The sequence below is a fragment of the Malaya genurostris genome, chromosome 3 (genome assembly GCF_030247185.1).
Source record: "Malaya genurostris strain Urasoe2022 chromosome 3, Malgen_1.1, whole genome shotgun sequence".
Lineage (NCBI taxonomy): Eukaryota > Metazoa > Arthropoda > Insecta > Diptera > Culicidae > Malaya > Malaya genurostris.
In genome coordinates, this window is record NC_080572.1 from 38,152,018 (window position 1) to 38,173,931 (window position 21,914).

Consider the following 21,914-nt stretch of genomic DNA (forward strand, 5'->3'; position numbering starts at 1 on the left):
TCATTTATATGAGACATCATTCTCAACAAGATATTTTTTTCAAAAAGTTTACTGATAGAAGGAAGTAAGCTAATTGGACGATAACTTGATGTTTCTGCTGGGTTTTTATCAGGTTTGAGGATAGGAATTACTTTGGCGTTTTTCATCTTTTTGGGAAGTAAGCTAATGAAAAACACTTGTTGAAAATTTTAACCAGGAGTCTCAAGGCAACATCGGGAAGATTTTTAACTACCAGGAGCTTTCATGTTTTTAAATTTCCTAATAATTGATTTAATTTCATCAAAATTCGTCACAATAATGTCATCTTGTAATAACACTTGAGTTGAAATATAATCATATTTCAGTGAGACTTCATTTTCAATAGGACTCATAACGTTCAAATTAAAATTGTGGACACTCTCGAACTACTGAGCAAGTTTTTGAGCTTTTTCGTCATTTGTAAGAAGTATTTGATTTCCTTCCTTGAGAGCAGGAATTGGTTTCTGAGGTTTCTTAAGAACCTTACAGGGTCCGGCACTCGAAGTGTAACAAATTAAAAAGGCCATAAATTCAGTTTGGAAAATTACTTTTACTTAATTCAAAGTACAAAATGTGTAAAAATAATACAAAATTCAGAAACAATTCACTTTTGCTCGATATGACCACCTTTTGCCTTGACTATGGCCTTGAGACGGTCAAAAAACGAATCGCAAGCTGCCCGAATGTGACTTGCAGGTATTTTGGCCCACTCGCCTCGAGATTGGTGTGTCTTATAGTTCGGACTTTGCTCTCCAAAATGGTCCAAAGAGAATAATCCATTGGATTCGCATCTGGTGAATTCGAGAGCCATTGTGTGGACGTGATGAACTTCGGAACGTTGTTTTTCAGCCATTCTTGGTTCACTCGAGCTTTGTGAGACGGTGCCGAGTCCTGCTGAAACGTCCATGGTCTGCCACCAAAATGTTTGTCTGCCCATGGCTTCAAAGCAACCTCCAGAATACTTTCCCGATAATATGTCGCATTTACCTTGACGCCAGGCTCGAAGGTCTGAAGTTGGTTACTCTTCGAGTGCCGGACCCTGTAGAAAGTTTCCAGAAAGGTTTAGAATATGGTTTAATTTGTTCAACTTCTTTAGCGAAATTTTCATTTCGCAAAAGAGTAAATCTTTGTTTAATTTCTTTTTGTAAATCCTTAACTATGTTTTTCATATGGAATAAGGCTATCCACATTATGCCGATCCGACCGATCCGAGCTCTCCGGTGTTGACTTTTTTTCTGCTTCGGCTATGGCTGAGCTGCACATGCATTTTTTCATTGCTCGAAAACAAACTTCATTTTTTCCAAAATGTGAATAAAAAATTTCAAGGGTGACGAAAGTTTAATAATTTGCGATTTTGCGGAAAATTACGCCTATTATTCAAAACGCCATAACTGGCTTTCATTGGAACAACGACCAAGCGACTATATTTCCCATTGTTTTCTATTATTAAATAAACTGCAAAATCGATCATAAAACATTGGTAATTATTTCTGATTGCAAGAAACATGACGCAATAGCTGTGTATGTTTTTCTCGAAGCCCTTAATAAATATTTTTCCCAATACTATCCACATATACGCAAGTGCATCTATTTTTCTGACGGCGCTCCTCAGCAATTCAAAAATGTAAAACACTTTGCGAATATTTTTCATCACGATCATGATTTTCATCGTTTTGCACAGTGGACATGGTTTTCATCGTTTAGCACAGTTTCACGCGACAGCTCATGGAAACGGGCCATGTGACGGTGCTGGAGGAACTATCAAAAGAATGGCACGTCGTGCAAGTTTACAAATGATCAATGATTGTCAAATTTCGACCGCGAATGAATGGTATCTTCTCTACAAAATATTTCAGTCATATACAAATGTTCGAAAGATTATGTAAAAGCAGAGAAATTTCTTAAAAATCGTTTCGAAAAATGTTACACTATTTCTGGAATACAATCGTTTCACTATGCTGAGCCACACGGAGACAAGGAATTAAAAATAAAAGTTTTCTCTTCCCAGGACACGTTTGAAATATTGAATTTTTGTAAACCAGAAAAACCAAATCATAGAAAAATTGCAACTGTGCAAAAACTTTATGTCACCATTATTTTATTACTCACGTAAAACCTTTGTCCCAATTTTACTCGCTTTCTGCCTGAAACGTTGCTAACAATAAACTGACAAAGTTAGGAATCGATCTGTGACGCGACATGTGTCGACAAGCTAAGCCCGTATCCGAGCGAATTGCGCTGCGGTACGCTCCGCGCGTGCGGGTCGTGATTGAAAAATTCACTGCTCTGAAAGTATTGATCTTTCCACCCTGAAACTTTGCCAAGATTAAGTTAAACCCCTAAGGCTTCTTTTTTCAACAAAAAATAGAAAATAAATTAGGCCCAAGTTTAAAATGTTTATTATTTGTTTATTTGTTATTTGTTTATTAATTTTTGACTTATTTCATTATATTAATTTTAAAGGTTGTATTATCGAATCGCTTATTTGAAAGCTAAGGAAAAGACGCACATTTCATGTCTTGGACGAATTCTTGTATCTTTAACGCGAAATTTCAAAAAATCATATCTCGAAAATTCCACGTATCATATTGAAATATAAAAATACGTGTCGAACATTTTCGAGTTCTTTAACAAAAAAAATAGTTCAGAATACAACAGAACATTTTGAGAAATAGAAGAGTTAAATGTTAATGGAATTGTAGGTACGACGAAGCGTTACAATTTTACACCCTCGTACGATTCGGATCGGTCTGGCATGCCCGAACCGTGGCTCTCTCGTTCGGCTTCGATTTCGCATCTGTTTTTCCCACTCGTAGGAGATTATATAGTAAAAGGACCTGCTTGATGTAGCTACAGGATCAAAACAGAGCTGTCTGACATGAACAGCACACAGTTTGAGTTGTGTAGTCTTGCGGGTTGGATCCATGGTAGCAGCACCATTACTGCAATGATGCAGGCTGTGTTGTTAGCAAAATTGTAAATTTGTTTGCTTAGTGAAGAGTGCATGTAAGCCATAACATCGTAATTGAAAAAAAAATAGTGCTTTTATCGTTGTCAACGTAATCCATCTACTAGGGAAAAAATTAAAGTGCTGTGGAAGTCAGCTGGCTTTATAGCACTATTCGAGTCAAAAGATTCCATCATTCTATCCTGCGAGGTAAAAATGAAGAGCATCGAGAGAGGATTCGTTGTTCTATCCTATTTTCTACAACCTATGAATGTGTGTAATTCGACCACTTGCACGGGTAGCAGTTAAAGCGGATAGAGAACCTTGAGCTTTCCATCCTTTTGTGATTGTATGATGTTGAGCTGTCAGGTTTGCTAGATAGCTGCTCCCGGGAAGCTGTATGAGACGGATTGCAAACGGTGTATTGCCAGACGACAAGTTGCTGGTGAATGAAAATACTTTGATTAGTGGCCTCTCGAGCTGGGAGCATAGACGGCATGAATAGAATTTTAAATAATGTAATGTGGGGAAAACGTGATCGATAACTTATGCTTGATTCCACAACTCGTATTCGCAGTCTGGTATGCAGTGTCCAAGGCAAGTGTTGAACAGAAAATCACAGTGCATAGAATGACGGGTGGTGTTCTCACGTAATCTATGGTGGGCGAATATAAAAGTCTGCTAAAATAATACACCTAATAATTGGATTGTATTTGATAAGGAGAACAGGAAACTTAAAAGCTGTAAGTCGATATAAATGTATGAACATTCTAAATTACCTAGTTTAAATTATTGTCACGTGAATTTATTTTTCCAATATTTTTTCACTTGAGTTGTCACACAGTAAATCTAAAAATAAAGTATATTAAGTTACTTCGTATTACAATTCCTAACGATTGATGATCAACCAAAGTTTTCCTGCTGACATTGGTTTCCGATTCCTGGTTGAAATAATGAACAATAGAGTTTTGTCTACAGATGCAAATCGCTTGAGTTTTGAAGAATCAAATTTAGAAGAATTTCTCCGATTTGTTCATCGTCTTTATAAATGGTAGTTTACAATTTCGAACACACTTCACTCAGTAGTTCCGGAACCGGAAGTAGGATCCTGGTGAAATTCGACAGAAGACCTTTCATTTGAATCTAAGATTTTGAAATTCGGTTGTCATCACTGTGAAATTGAAATGAGCTCCTTTTTGAAGTTTTTTGTCCCGGTACTTCCGAAATCGCAAACTGAAGTTGTTTGGCCAGCAATTGACATAACTTTCAAATCGCAACAGTTTTGAGAGAAATTTAAGAAAAAATATTCCTCTTTTCGCTTCGTCGCTCTGAATGACGGAGGTTTTTAATTGCTATTTCCGGCACTTCCGGAACCGGGAACTAATAACCGATATCTCATAATTAATATTTTAGCCAAAAACTTACAATACGTACACACCATTTGTATTGTATGGCTATTTAAAAGGTTTTTTTTCGTTTTATGTAGGGAAACACACTCTTAAAATGAATGTTTTTCTACTAATTACCACGTAATTTCGGAACCGGAATAAGTGTTCAGTATTGTTGTACGAGTATGTGAGACTTTTCATTTGAATCTAGGTTTGTAAAAGTCGGCACAGATGTTCTTGTAGATGAACATGGAGTGCATATTATTTGCAATTTTTTTCTCAATCGTCCTATAATTCCGGAACCGGGAGTCCGACGCGCATAAAACTCAATCGCGTTCTATGAGACCATAAGACCTTTTATATGAGTCTAAGTTTGTGAAAAACGGTTCAACCATCTCCAAGAAAATCAGGTGCATATTTTATGCATATAAACACACAAACATTCACACAGATATTTTGTGATCTCGACGCTGAGTCGAATAATATATGGTCTCCGAGGTTCCGCTCGAAAGTCGTTTATCCCAGCAATTTTATAACCTTTCTATACAGGAAGGCAAAAATCAATTTTCTCAATGAAGTAACTTTCATCCTTATTTTTTAAATTGTTGTGCCAGACAACTTTTCAAATTTTTTGAAATTTCGAAAAATGATGAAAAACACCTAACAGTTATAGTCCTGGGGTGTCCTTTGCTGTATTAAGAATACGTCTCCACATAACTCGATCCATGGCTGATCGTCGCCAGCCACTCAAGGATGCTTCGGAGATCACCCTCCACTTGACCTATCCAACTTGCTCACTGCGCTCCTCTTCTTATTGTACCAGTCGGATTAGATTCAAGAACCATTTTCACTGGGCTGTCGTCCGACATCCTTATGACATGCCCAGCCCATCGTAGACATCCGATTACAGCTGTCCGCATGATGGGTGGTTCTCCTAGCACCTGTGATTCATACGCCGTCTCTTGATGAAATGCTAGTTTTAAATATTTTTCGACCCGAATTCATCAAGGACGCAAAATTTTCAATTGAAGAAAACTACTTACGTTGTAACAGCAATTGATACTTTTTTATTGCTTTACACTCATAAAAGAATGAGACCTACACTTGCAGACACGTACCCAGAGGAGAAGCCCGAGGGGCCCTGGCCCCTCCCGAAATCAGAAACAGAAACAAAAATAAAGTTTGATACGAAGCGGACAGTGTCAAAACTAAATAAAATGGAGTAAACTCCGCATTTTAAATTTCATCTCAATCGGTCGTGTCTTGTACACAACCTTGTAATTTTTTTTAAATAATCAATCATCATCATATCAAAACCTCACCGATTGCAAGTTAAAACAATTTTCTACGGTGCGTGAACTACAGTGCGTTTAAAATGAAGAAATACATCAGCTAGGGCAATAATCGTCAACCAACGATCGGATCGTAATTTTTGGTCTACCAGACAATCTACACCATCGGCTTACATACGGGGCCAACCAATGCGCTCTTCGTTCGTTATATTGACGCAGACTTCACAGCTAGTGAACATAACAATTGTCACGGACATTGTTTACTGTACACACAAATAGGCAAATAACTACTGATTTAAAACATTGCCTGGAATAGGACGAGTTATACATGTAAATATATTTACAATTTTAAAAGTGTTAGAACTTGTCGATTTTGAAATTTACGGGTCCCTTAATTTGTAAATATGACTCGAACAACAATTTCAACTATTTGTTCTTCACTTTATAGTCTAACCAACAGAAAAAATATATTGCTGATCAAGGCTCATCCAACATCGTACTAATAGAATAATAATAATACTAAACTGCCATGTCTTATCTCAACTTCGCCAATTTTGTACAAATAAAATATTGTCCTGAAAGATTCACAAGCTCTCGGTGAGAATAGGTTGCTACTGACCACACTTAATGGAGCAATGAACGAAAAACTTTTCGCCAGACTCCTAAGAGCTGCAACAGCACTCTCAATGGATAAAGGTAGAATCCATTATGCCTTATACAAGATGATTAATTCATCGCTATATGATTTTGCAGCACACTGCTCACACTACTCTTTCGTCGCAAGAATGCAATAAAATAGACAATATTGCCCAACCTTGGAGATCCTTCAATGTCATGGTCGTTATTGTCAGCACTGAGCATGTTTTCTGCTGTATACTGCAACATAACAATCAGTCGAATTTGATTCCATAGGATTTCCAGGTGGCTCAGAATAATCAACAGAAAACAGTTTCCAATCACCAAAGACTTTTTTCAGTTTATTCAGTTAACACTATTTTTCGAACTATCTAATTTCGACTAAAAACATTTCTTTTTGCTTGTTAATCCAATACAGAATAGATATTTTTCAAGTGTAAATTCAACTCCGAACTTTGAAACTGCTACCCTGAACAAGAAAAAAGGATCCTTCTACCCTCACCATTCGGATGAACATGCCAAGAGTTCCGGCAGTGGCCCCTTCCCGGACGTACCGCCATTAGACCGTGATTGCCTTTTGCTTTTGAACGCAGCTCTGTTTATTTCTGGCCCGTCAGGCACTGGCAAACGACGAATGGCGGTTTTGCTATCCGGCTACTAATGGTTTTCCCCAGGAGAAATTGTCCCGAGTAGCATATGTTAGAGCAGGAATTGCGAGCATAATAGAAATAAACACATCATTAGTCGGTCGGTACCGGAATCCATTCAAGGTTTTATTTTGCTGAAGTGAACCTCCTAAGGCTTCAATGTCTTTGAATTTGATACTGAATAAATTGTAGCATCGACAGAAATTTTCAGAAACGCAAGCCATCACTAATGATGATTTTTGATAAGCAAATACTTCCATTGCGTACAGTCAAAATAGCTCACATGTCTTTCACCAAATTGACCCCGCGTACTAGAAAACATAAAATTATACCTCCAATTATGAGCGTTGAATTTTGGTTTAACTTTTCTTAAATCGCAAATTTTTTATCTCATGCTATAAAATCGATTTCTGATACCGAGGAAATTGCTTACATATTCTCCTTCCATTTATAATGAAACTTAACAATGAGACAGATACATTGTATGATTCTACCATTCTGACATAAACCACAACACAGTACTGCGGACAGTACTGCTCTACTTTAAGTGTCACAATAATGATTGAGTCGAAACGTACAAAAATGATCAAATGTGCTTTACACAGCTTTGAATTCTTTGACTAAACCCACAAATTTTGGCAGCAACAAATTATGAAATTTTTAAGTTACGCAAACACGACGAGAGAAAAATTGTCAAAATATCCGATAACACAACGATTTTGAAGAATGAATGCTGTGAATATTGTAGCTTGGAGCTACAAAACAAGGCGGCTGTTCCTTTCTAATGGATTAACCATTTTCTTTGAAATAACATATATTGTAAAGGGTGATTTATCAAGAAGTACAGGATTTGATCATCAAAAACACACAAAAATGAGAAAATTGATGAAATCGTTAATGGAATCGATAGAACTATCAATATAACTTAATGTTTGAAGTTGATTTCATGCAAATGTTGACCGCGGCTCTGCTTTAGATGGCGCACACACACTCCAATATATCGGCCGGTATTTCACGAATAGTGCAAAGAGTGACCTTTTTGGGATGCATTGGTAGCTCTTGCAATGCTTCTGGCTGGTATTTACTCCAGATGCGACAATTTTGCATATTGACGTATCCATTCAACTAAAAATAAGCTTCGTCGCTGAACACAATTTTTCGATAAAAAAGTAGATCTTACTCCAACTTTTCCATCGCTCATTCTTGATTAAATTATGGACAAAACGACGATTCATGATTTCATTACAGATCAAACTGAACAAGTTTGACAATGACACAAGGCACGATTCACGCGTGATCTGTTAAAAACAGTGTTGCCAAAAGGATATCAAACTTCCTGCGCCACGATAGATTCTGGAAGATTTCAATTCGCACGTCTCTTCACTCGACTTCAATTCGACTAGATTGCACCTGGAAAGTATTTCCTGATTTACACGGTAGTGATCATTTACCAATCATCATCTCAATTAGCAGTAACAAATGCATTGCTAATTCAGTTAATATTCCATATGGTTTGACAAAAAATGTTCACTTAATTAAATACCAAAGTAGTATCTCAAGTACCTTGAACTCAATGGAAGAGCTCCTCCCACTTGAAGATAATGACTTCCTCGTTTGTTCGATTCTGGAGGCCGCAGAACAAGCCCAAACCAAACGATTTCTTGGTCCATCGACCAATAGAAGGCCTCGAAACCCTTGTTGGAACAAATAGTGCTTAGATGCTAAACACAAATACTTTCAACACGTTTTTAAAACGAGGAGGAGGAACTCCTCAGAATTTTGATAAATTGTTGGTTTCAGAAACCAAGTACAAGATCATACTTTTGGCCAAGAAATGTAGATATGGGAGACATGGTTTGTCAAGAGAAATCTCAATGAGCACTCCTTGGAACACGGCCAGACGAATGAGGAATCGTACGTAGGAAATGAGAGTGAGTAGTACTCGAACCGATGGATATTTGATTTTACGAGGGAAGTTTGTCCAGATTCTGTTCCTACGCAGAGCATTACTCGTGAGTCTTCTCCAAATAATGCCCCTTTTCAATGATAGAATTTTCCATAGCACTCATTTCTTGTAACAATATCGCACCTGGATTTGACAGAATTAAATTCAACTTGGTGAAGAATCTGCCGGACCTCGCAAAAAAACTTTTGTTGGAATTGTTCAACAAGTTTCTTGAGCAAAATATGGTTCCACCTGACTGCAGGCAAGTGAAAGTTATCGCCATGCAAAAGCCGGGGAAACCAGCTTTCAATCACAACTCATATAGACCCATTGCAATGTTGCCTTGCATCAGAAAATTGTTCGAAAAAAATATTCCTATTCTTCGACGTCTCGAAACTTAGGTCGAGATGAACAGTTTGTTGTCAGATACTTAGTTTGGCTTTAGTAGAAATAAAGAAACGAATGATTGCCTTGCATTGCTTTCGTCTGACATCCAAATTGCCTTCGCTCAAAAACAACAAATGGCATCCGTATTTTTAGACATTAAAGGAGCATTTGATTCAGTTTCCATTGATGTTCTTTCAGACAAGTTCCATCAACATGGACTTCCAGCGGTTATAAATAATTATTTTAACAACCTTTTGTCAGAGAAGTGCATGTATTTTTCATATGGCGATTAGGCAACATACAGAATTAGCTCATGCCTTAGTCCGCTTTTCTATATTTTTTACGTGAATGACATTGACAGCTGTCTAGTAACCCAGACAATTGGCAGATGATGGCGTGATTTCAGTTACTGGACCCAAAGCTGTTAACCTGCAAAAACCATTGCAGATACCTTAGATAACTTGTCCGTTTGGGCTGTTCATCTGGGTATCGAGTTCTCTGCGGAGAAAACAGAGCTGGTCGTATTTTCAAGAAAGCATGATCCCGCGTAGTTTCAGCTTCATATGATGGGAAGAAAGATTGTTTTGACTTTCAAATACCTCGGGGTGTAATTTGATTCCATATATAACCCTATCCGCCTCCTTAATGTTCCTGACTCAACATTATTTTTCGACACATCCATACAGCGCGGTATGCGTGGTATTGACTCTCAGAAAATATTTTACACGGACGGATCACGAATTGAAGAGACTACTGGATTTGGTATGTTTAACAATTTCCTCTTCACAGATAGTCTGAGCGCAATTGAAGCCATTCGATCAAACATTGCTGGCAAGAATTAACCGTTTTCATTATTTTTACGTTTCGTCTTTGACTCATCAGTGCAGAGCAGTTCAAATTGAACTGCTTAGTGCTAAACTCGGCAGTTCAATTTGAACCGCTAAGCAGACGTAAAGTTTCTGCTACTTACAGAACACTTTTTGTTTTGCAACGAAGTGCAATGTCTTTTCTGACGTGCCGAACGAAAACGTGTTTTCGACTATTTCTGGCCGATGCAGGTATGGTCATTTAGGGGTTAGCCAAATTTTGTGCTAGGGCACATAACCGTTTTCATTATTTTTACGTTTCGTCTTTGACTCATCAGTGCAGAGCAGTTCAAATTGAACTGCTTAGTGCTAAACTCGGCAGTTCAATTTGAACCGCTAAGCAGACGTAAAGTTTCTGCTACTTACAGAACACTTTTTGTTTTGCAACGAAGTGCAATGTCTTTTCTGACGTGCCGAACGAAAACGTGTTTTCGACTATTTCTGGCCGATGCAGGTATGGTCATTTAGGGGTTAGCCAAATTTTGTGCTAGGGCACATAACCGTTTTCATTATTTTTACGTTTCGTCTTTGACTCATCAGTGCAGAGCAGTTCAAATTGAACTGCTTAGTGCTAAACTCGGCAGTTCAATTTGAACCGCTAAGCAGACGTAAAGTTTCTGCTACTTACAGAACACTTTTTGTTTTGCAACGAAGTGCAATGTCTTTTCTGACGTGCCGAACGAAAACGTGTTTTCGACTATTTCTGGCCGATGCAGGTATGGTCATTTAGGGGTTAGCCAAATTTTGTGCTAGGGCAAAACAAAAAGTGTTCTGTAAGTAGCAGAAACTTTACGTCTGCTTAGCGGTTCAAATTGAACTGCCGAGTTTAGCACTAAGCAGTTCAATTTGAACTGCTCTGCACTGATGAGTCAAAGACGAAACGTAAAAATAATGAAAACGGTTATGTGCCCTAGCACAAAATTTGGCTAACCCCTAAATGACCATACCTGCATCGGCCAGAAATAGTCGAAAACACGTTTTCGTTCGGCACGTCAGAAAAGACATTGCACTTCGTTGCAAAACAAAAAGTGTTCTGTAAGTAGCAGAAACTTTACGTCTGCTTAGCGGTTCAAATTGAACTGCCGAGTTTAGCACTAAGCAGTTCAATTTGAACTGCTCTGCACTGATGAGTCAAAGACGAAACGTAAAAATAATGAAAACGGTTATGTGCCCTAGCACAAAATTTGGCTAACCCCTAAATGACCATACCTGCATCGGCCAGAAATAGTCGAAAACACGTTTTCGTTCGGCACGTCAGAAAAGACATTGCACTTCGTTGCAAAACAAAAAGTGTTCTGTAAGTAGCAGAAACTTTACGTCTGCTTAGCGGTTCAAATTGAACTGCCGAGTTTAGCACTAAGCAGTTCAATTTGAACTGCTCTGCACTGATGAGTCAAAGACGAAACGTAAAAATAATGAAAACGGTTATGTGCCCTAGCACAAAATTTGGCTAACCCCTAAATGAAGAATTAACCGTTTTTCGACATATTGAATAATAATTATCAAATCATTATAGTGTGGGTCCCGGCTCATTGTTCCATTCCAGGCAATGAAAGAGCCGATATTTTAGCCAAACGTGATGCTATTGATATCATTACACGTTAGATACACATCTCCTTCGAATTGGACTTTCTGAGACTAATCATTGCGCTTGTGGCGAAGATTATCGCAATATTGATCATATCGTTTGGACATGCGTGGAGTATCGTGATGTCAGATCTCAACTAATACATTCATTGCGTATTCAAGGTAGACTATCCAATGTCCCATTTCGAAACATTCTTGCTTGTCGTGATCTCCCTTACATGAAACTTCTTTATCATTTCATTAAGTCCATTGCAGTTTCAATTTAAATTTCATTTTATGTTAGACTACTTTCTCTTCCATGAGTTCAACCAATAGCCAGCTATCTTATATTGAATAAAAGTGATGAACTAATACAAACAAACCTGAAATAGTTATAAGGTCATGTACCAAATAAATGTATTTTAGTTAATGCAATTTATAATAGCAAATCGCATAATAAAAACAGTGTTTAGATTAACCAACATACCAACATACTAATATGATATTCGAAATGTATTAGGTATAAAGTACTATGTATTGTGGATGCCACGGCGAAGAAAAACTTATGTATAATGCCTATGAAATAAATGTATTTTTGAAAAAAAAGTTCTGCGTAGTTCTGCGAATTTATATTTCTAGTCATTTATATTTACAAAAAACATTCGTTCTTCTTTAAGTGAAAACTGAAGCCAGGCACATCACATTATATATTTGAAATAATCAGACTCTTCATAGAATATTTTAATTTATTTTTATATCTTCCACATCAATTATCTATGTGGTGCAGCCACATATCCGAAGCCAAGATTCTTTGGCTTAATTAGGGTCAAATGAGCGGAAGCGAAGTTATTTTTTCATTCACGCTCAGTCAATGGAAAAGTACCGCAAAAATATTCTGGTAAATACATTAAAGTAAATGCTGCAATGCTTAGTAATTAATTAAGTCAACTAGTTTTTTTTTCTTTTGGAAAATCCATTCTGAAGAGCATAAATTAATATGGATGTTATAAACACAGGAAAATGAATTTATTCAATATTTTAAAAAGGAACTGTTTCAGATGTATACGATTTTAGGTCAACAAATTAGGCGTTAACACAATTATCTTTCACTTTTCGTAATTTCTAATCAATATTAAGACAGTTGCACGATTCGGCGATCTGGCTTTCGTCGAAACAGCTTTCGACCAAATGATGCCTGACCGTCTAATAATGCTATATAGAAAATGTTTTTTTCCCAAGTGCTAAGTGGCAGTTGTTTAATTTCACGACGGAAAAGGGCCCAAATTAGATGTTCAAATTTAATTTATGTTCAATCTCGAACATTACTGTTATGAACTAATTTCTGCCTTTACCAACAACATTGATGTCTGTAGGGGATCCAGTCTAAATTATTGTTCATATTAATAAAAACAATAAGCGATTCAATCGATTTTATCAATGAAATGAAAGAAACATATATATATATATATATATATATATATATATATATATATATATATATATATATATATATATATATATATATATATATATATATATATATATATATATATATATATATATATATATTTATATATGTTTCTTTCATTTCATTGATAAAATCGATTGAATCGCTTATTGTTTTTATTAATATGAACAATAAACAATAATTTAGACTGGATCCCCTACAGACATCAATGTTGTTGGTAAAGGCAGAAATTAGTTCATAACAGTAATGTTCGAGATTGAACATAAATTAAATTTGAACATCTAATTTGGGCCCTTTTCCGTCGTGAAATTAAACAACTGCCACTTAGCACTTGGGAAAAAAACATTTTCTATATAGCATTATTAGACGGTCAGGCATCATTTGGTCGAAAGCTGTTTCGACGAAAGCCAGATCGCCGAATCGTGCAACTGTCTTAATATTGATTAGAAATTACGAAAAGTGAAAGATAATTGTGTTAACGCCTAATTTGTTGACCTAAAATCGTATACATCTGAAACAGTTCCTTTTTAAAATATTGAATAAATTCATTTTCCTGTGTTTATAACATCCATATTAATTTATGCTCTTCAGAATGGATTTTCCAAAAGAAAAAAAAACTAGTTGACTTAATTAATTACTAAGCATTGCAGCATTTACTTTAATGTATTTACCAGAATATTTTTGCGGTACTTTTCCATTGACTGAGCGTGAATGAAAAAATAACTTCGCTTCCGCTCATTTGACCCTAATTAAGCCAAAGAATCTTGGCTTCGGATATGTGGCTGCACCACATAGATAATTGATGTGGAAGATATAAAAATAAATTAAAATATTCTATGAAGAGTCTGATTATTTCAAATATATAATGTGATGTGCCTGGCTTCAGTTTTCACTTAAAGAAGAACGAATGTTTTTTGTAAATATAAATGACTAGAAATATAAATTCGCAGAACTACGCAGAACTTTTTTTTCAAAAATACATTTATTTCATAGGCATTATACATAAGTTTTTCTTCGCCGTGGCATCCACAATACATAGTACTTTATACCTAATACATTTCGAATATCATATTAGTATGTTGGTATGTTGGTTAATCTAAACACTGTTTTTATTATGCGATTTGCTATTATAAATTGCATTAACTAAAATACATTTATTTGGTACATGACCTTATAACTATTTCAGGTTTGTTTGTATTAGTTCATCACTTTTATTCAATATAAGATAGCTGGCTATTGGTTGAACTCATGGAAGAGAAAGTAGTCTAACATAAAATGAAATTTAAATTGAAACTGCAATGGACTTAATGAAATGATAAAGAAGTTTCATGTAAGGGAGATCACGACAAGCAAGAATGTTTCGAAATGGGACATTGGATAGTCTACCTTGAATACGCAATGAATGTATTAGTTGAGATCTGACATCACGATACTCCACGCATGTCCAAACGATATGATCAATATTGCGATAATCTTCGCCACAAGCGCAATGATTAGTCTCAGAAAGTCCAATTCGAAGGAGATGTGTATCTAACGTGTAATGATATCAATAGCATCACGTTTGGCTAAAATATCGGCTCTTTCATTGCCTGGAATGGAACAATGAGCCGGGACCCACACTATAATGATTTGATAATTATTATTCAATATGTCGAAAAACGGTTAATTCTTCATTTAGGGGTTAGCCAAATTTTGTGCTAGGGCACATAACCGTTTTCATTATTTTTACGTTTCGTCTTTGACTCATCAGTGCAGAGCAGTTCAAATTGAACTGCTTAGTGCTAAACTCGGCAGTTCAATTTGAACCGCTAAGCAGACGTAAAGTTTCTGCTACTTACAGAACACTTTTTGTTTTGCAACGAAGTGCAATGTCTTTTCTGACGTGCCGAACGAAAACGTGTTTTCGACTATTTCTGGCCGATGCAGGTATGGTCATTTAGGGGTTAGCCAAATTTTGTGCTAGGGCACATAACCGTTTTCATTATTTTTACGTTTCGTCTTTGACTCATCAGTGCAGAGCAGTTCAAATTGAACTGCTTAGTGCTAAACTCGGCAGTTCAATTTGAACCGCTAAGCAGACGTAAAGTTTCTGCTACTTACAGAACACTTTTTGTTTTGCAACGAAGTGCAATGTCTTTTCTGACGTGCCGAACGAAAACGTGTTTTCGACTATTTCTGGCCGATGCAGGTATGGTCATTTAGGGGTTAGCCAAATTTTGTGCTAGGGCAAATATTTATATATATATATATATATATATATATATATATATATATATATATATATATATATATATATATATATATATATATATATATATATATATATATATATATATATATATATATATATATATATATATATATATATATATATATATATATATATATATATATATATATATATATATATAATATATAATAATATAATTTATATAACAACATGACAGTATTTTATTTTGGTCTTCAGCTACAACATATCAAAAATGCATGCAAATTGTCTCTTTTGATAATGAGGAATGCAAACGCAAAATTTGAACCAAATAAAAAAATACAAAAAATCGACGTTCGATTTCGCACTACAGTCGGTTTTAACGTAATCTGAATAAAGCAATATAGTATATTAATAATCTAAATAAATTGACACCATCATCATTTAGAAACACAAATTTTGTATTCATAGAATAACATTAAAGTAATAGACTCTTATTTATTATGTGTCCATAAATAAACAAAATTAACCACCGCAATATCAAGGAAAGTTGCTGGTATGATCATTTTTAAGAAACTCTGACTTGTCAAGAATTTATGCGATGATGGGCTAAGTTGATCATTTGGTGAACCAAACATTGGCTTCCAATTGGTATAGGACTTGGGCGTAATATTATTTGTATTTGGTTGAATAGTATCTTTGTCTTGCTTTCGTTTCGTTGCACATAGATGGTCTGTTTGATGAGAGTATTTGGCTGTTTTTAGTTTCTGACTTGCGTGAGAGAACTCTGTTGTCCTTGGATCGTGATATCTTATTATCCATTTTACCACAAGGTTTGTCATAGTGAACGGCTTACAGACAATATTGACACGTGCCGTGCTGGTTTTCGTGGATGACCAGCAATCTACATGACCACATTACGTCGCAATCGAAAGTCGCACATGAGGGGATTGATTTCGTTAGGCACATATCATTCAGAACACCGGGAAAAACATATACAAATTAACTTAGTTACAATCAAATGACAAAACACTTTTCTACAGACTTTGAAGAAAAAAGTTCTTAATCTCCATGCGATGTTAAATAACATGATTTATAGAATTATTCCGAACAGTATCACGAAATCCCTTACTTGTTACTCAGAACAAATCAATATTTGGCGTCTGTATAATCAAGCTGGTAAAAATCCGTCACCGTTGATGACCGACTGAAGCCTTGTGCGTCTGTTGTTGTAGATTACCATCCAATCGATTTTATCAATGAAATGAAAGAAACATATATATAATATATAATAATATAATTTATATAATAACATGACAGTATTTTATTTTGGTCTTCAGCTACAACATATCAAAAATGCATGCAAATTGTCTCTTTTGATAATGAGGAATGCAAACGCAAAATTTGAACCAAATAAAAAAATGCAAAAAATCGACGTAATCTGAATAAAGCAACTTATATTAATAATCTAAAGAAATTAGCACCATCATCATTTAGAAACACAATTTTTGTATTTATAGAATAACATTAAAGTAATAGACTCTTATTTATTATGTGTCCATAAATAAACAAAAATAACCATCGCAATATCAAGCAAAGTTGCTGGTATGATCATTTTTTAAGAAACTCTGACTTGTCAAGAATTTATGCGAGGATGGACTAAGTTGATCATTTGGTGAACCAAACATTGGCTTCCAATTGGTATAGGACTTGGGCGTAATATTATTTGTATTTGGTTGAATAGTATCTTTGTCTTGCTTTCGTTTCGTTGCACATAGATGGTCTGTTTGATGAGAGTATTTGGCTGTTTTTAGTTTCTGACTTGCGTGAGAGAACTCTGTTGTCCTTGGATCGTGATATCTTATTATCCATTTTACCACAAGGTTTGTCATAGTGAACGGCTTACAGACAATATTGACACGTGCCGTGCTGGTTTTCGTGGATGACCAGCAATCTACATGACCACATTACGTCGCAATCGAAAGTCGCACATGAGTTCATATTAATAAAAACAATAAGCGATCCAATCGATTTTATCAATGAAATGAAAGAAACATATATATATATATATATATATATATATATAATATATAATAATATAATTTATATAATAACATGACAGTATTTTATTTTGGTCTTCAGCTACAACAATGTAAAAAAAGTGAAATTACCGTAGTTCATCCGTTTAAGACTTCCCAACAGCAGTAAGCTTCCTACTGAAGAGCATACCTAATTTTTCGCCCACCCCAAACAAGTCACTTGGAATATACAAATACCGTTGTGAATGAATCTTATCGTTAGTCTGTGTCTGGCGTCTGTCAATTTGAATTGGAATTTATATGCATCTAGTCTGTTACTATAGTAATGAGAGTCTTTGCGACTTTCAACTGCAGATATTCGTTGGAAGCAGCATCAATGACAAGCACTGTCATCATGGATCTAGGGTTCGTTATTGTGTTTGCTATTCAATAAACTGATAAATTTTCCTTTCTTTTACAAATCAACTTCAAACTGATTTTTTTCTATGCAATATATTTACCATGGCGATTGAACTGCAAGGTAGAGCATTTTATTTAGACTTTCATTCAATTTGGTGAAAATAGACTAGAAATTGATTACCATTCCAATAATATATGAAATGAAGGAAGTATGGAATAAGGAACAGAAAGAAACGCGTCCCCCTTTCTGAACACTCCCGCTAGAGTATCTATATTCGTTGCGAGACTCGTGAAAACATGGAAACGGGACCACTTTATTGTGAACAACAGAATGAATAATGGAAAAAATTGAAAGATAAAATTGATACCTGTAGCTCTATGTTCTACTGAGAACAGTCTATGGAGCAACGGAAGATTGAGTCCTCATTGAAGCGATCTTATATCCGTGAGGATACTCGAAAAACTGAGACGCAATAAACTATCCTTCCACCAGAATAATTAAGAGAAATGTGGTCTAATTTGCAAGCACAGTTGATACGAAATCCGCTTAATTCACTAACAGCCCCACAAGCCGAAATAGAGACATTCTGCTGAAAGGATGCATATTTACACAAGTGTGACGATGATTGACATCGCAAGCTGGTGACAGTCACCTTGTCATAACTATGAACGTTTCTGGTGCTTTATTTTCCAGTTTAAGGTGCAGGAATGTTTGTCACGGATCACAGGAAACAAACAGCAAAGAATTTGAAAATAGGATTTGACAGCAAAATAGGCTGTCACTTGAAACTACAATATTAGAACCGAACGAAAGCTGCCGAATCCTGATAAAGTTCAATTGCAAGAAATGATAAAGTTCAATTTCCAAGAAATTTGAACGTGAACTTGCCCTTGCCCGGCAGCAATTTAATTTGGATACAACCCTAGCCCGGAAGCAATTTAATTTGGAGAAAAAATATACTGCAATTGAAGACAGTTACGTTTTTCAATTAAATTGTATGTTATACTTGAGACCTACCTGAGTATTGATTACACCATATTATTCGCACTGTGTTTGTGGTGTATTTATTTATCAAGGTAACTAATTACCGAAAGATCAACGATGCGTATGAGATGCGCATGGGTTTGTCTATGTGGACTAAGTCTTCCCTCAGCAACAATTTTTCATCCAATGAAGAATCTACAAGTTAGTGAAGACATTTAGCTCTTGATTTTTGTATTCAATTTCTCAATAAAATGGAAATTTTACATTATTTGCTGTTTATTGTTACATTGACCCAATATTTCAATCCAGGAATCTTTATTTCACATGTCTTGGAAAATCATAAAATTTTGACCACTATTAAATTACGTTAAACCAAAAAGACAAAAACATTTTCAGAAAAAAATCTTGTTTGGAAAGTTCTTTAGTGTGCATCGTCATAAAATCTTGATTCAATGCTAAAACTTTCTTGTATATGCTCTATGAATAATCTTTTTGGCTTTCTCGTATAGAAAGGTTATGCAATCACTTGAAAAACCGACTAGTAAAAATTACCATTTGACTCATTTCATCCATCTGTCTGTGTGTATGTTTCAAATAATCTCACTAAGTTTTCTCGAAGATGGCTAAACCGATTTTGACAAACTTATATTCAAATGAAGGTCTTCCGGTCTCGTACAGAATTCCTGAATTTCATTTGGATCCGACTACCGGTTCCGGAGTTATAGGGTAAAGTGTGTAAATGGATCTCACTTACTTTTCCCAGCGATGGTTTGACCGATTTCCACAAACTTAGATTCAAATTAAAGGTCTCACGGTCCCATATGGAATTCCTGAATTTCCGACTTCCAGTTCCAAAGTTATAGGGTAAAGAGTGTTAAATATTGTACACCGTCACTTGTACTGGCGAAACAAAAACCGTAAGAAATGTTGTAAACTGGACTCAAAACCGTTATTCCCAATCTTAGGGTCAAATGAAAGTTCTTATGGTCCTACAAAAAATTAGTGCATATCTTCGAATACAACAAAAATTTAAATAGTCGTTTAGAGTACGATGGCAAAATTGTATAAAATCATCAAAATTTGAATAAAAACTAGTAGAGTTTGTACGTCATGTTAGTTGGTGGCCGTACGAAACGACATCAATTATACCGGTTCTCGGGTTCCGGTGCCGGAAGTTCATATAATAGTGAACCCACTTCGTTTTCTTAAGGATGACCTACGCGAGCAAAGCACTGTTTTATTCTGCATTTTATAATAGTTAATGCACAAACAATCCCTTGGTTTCTTTCAAAAATAGAAGAGAAACATTTTTAATAGAATACCACAATATTATATATAAGAAAGGCATCATTACACCACTAGGTAGATTAAAATAGGTTTTTCAGATACGAATTTACTACATCAACCGTAAATTTGGGTTTTCACAAGGTAACTCACAAAACGTGAATTCCATTAATTACAAATTCAATACTGGAATTTTAATACTGGATTAAACTACAAAAGTAATAACAAATGAAGTCAGTTCTCGCCATTCCGAAACGTTTTCATCTTCCGCATTTTTAATTTGACCGTTGTTCAAAGGCTAACGAGAGATCTTCTTAGGCGTTTTTTCTAAAACTGTACCTACTGTTAGAATTAGCCGTTAAAAAAACCATCTGCTACGACTTTATTGTGAGCAGGACCGGTGAAAGAGGTGGGTACGAAAAATCCTAAGTTGGGTAATTACCCACCTGAAATTTCTATCGATAAACAGTGGTAATGTTAGTATTATTTAAAACAATTGTTTAGTCAACATAACAATCTATATTGACTACTCCCGTGGTTTCCTCTAACAGATACGAAAGTTTCGTATACATAAATTCACGGTTTCCATACGAATTCTGCCACTAAATGAATGCGCTGGGATTCATTAAAATCACTCACAGAAAATAAGATTTAGTATCGAATCGACTTGCACTCTATGCGGTAGCTTATAGATTGATTTGTGGATGGCCTCAAAATAGGCTTTTCCCTGGAGTATCTTTTTTTTTTGTTTTTTAGATTATAGAGGTTTTAAACCTTAAGATCATTCGCCTCTTCGGGCCAGAAAAACTGTCTGACCCTATGTGCGGGGTTGGGAATCGAACCCAGGTGGGCTGCATGAGAGGCATCGACTTACCCATCACGCTATACCCGTCCCCAGTATCTTTTTGAGATCAGCAAAGAAAAATTAGTCGCTGGGTACTAGGCTATTGAGAATAAGGTGGGTGAGGAAACAGATTGGAGCCCAATTTATTGAATTCCTTCTTCATATGAGGCCATTTTTCAGTTGTCGTACATCAAACTCATCAATAACTCAATGCAATAATCACTTCCGATGGTACTTTCCTTTTCAAGATAGTCGATGTTAATTATACCTCGAGCATCTGAAAGCTGCCGCCATGATTTTTCCAGCTACCTGTTGTGTTTTCGGACGGCTTTCTCCATCTGAATGCTGATATGACTCCGAAGAAAAACGGTAGATCCATGTTTCGTCCACTGCTTCATACCTACGCAAGAAATCTTTTTTATTGCGACCAAACAGTACCGAACAGCTCTCTGGATCCCTGATGCATTGACCAGATTCTCGCGTAATATCGTAAAAGCACTTCCAGTTGATGTGTGAATCATTTCAGTACATCTAATATCTCACACATTGAGTTTGCGTTGACGATTATCAAAACATGCTTATTTATCAGTAGTTCAGTAGCAAAGGAGTTTTAAACAACAGTATCAAACGAAGTTTGAACCTTGTCTTAACAATTCGTATAATTGTAAGATACAAACTGTAAATCTCATAGAAGGAATTACAGATTTAATTACGTCATGTATCTTTATCGGACGAACGATAGGAATGCAAATATATGGAGATGCTTTCTTGCAATATAAGAACATACGAATAAGATTAATTCTGAGATGTGTTTATTCGCACTCCAGGATAGTCAAAATGGTGAAAAAGTTCCAGCGATTGGAGAAGTTTTGCAAGTTCGAGTTCTGTACACTAATGCAAACGTTTCATACATAATTCCAATGCATAGGGAAGATTAAGCGTTAGAAGTGCGAATTCATGACAGGTATTTCAAACTTAATTGGACGCAATTTAG

At 35.7% G+C, this 21,914-nt stretch overlaps 1 protein-coding gene across 2 annotated transcripts in view; it reads left to right on the top strand.

Moving 5' to 3' along the window:
• The first annotated feature begins 2,888 nt into the window (after positions 1–2,888).
• LOC131438269 (uncharacterized) overlaps positions 2,889–21,914 on the top strand; it is a 68,469-nt gene continuing 49,443 nt past the window's right edge. For both annotated transcript variants that reach the window (XM_058608149.1, XM_058608148.1), the window contains exon 1: positions 2,889–3,708. The gene's annotated coding sequence lies outside the window, so the exon portion shown is untranslated. The remainder of the gene's footprint in view (positions 3,709–21,914) is intronic.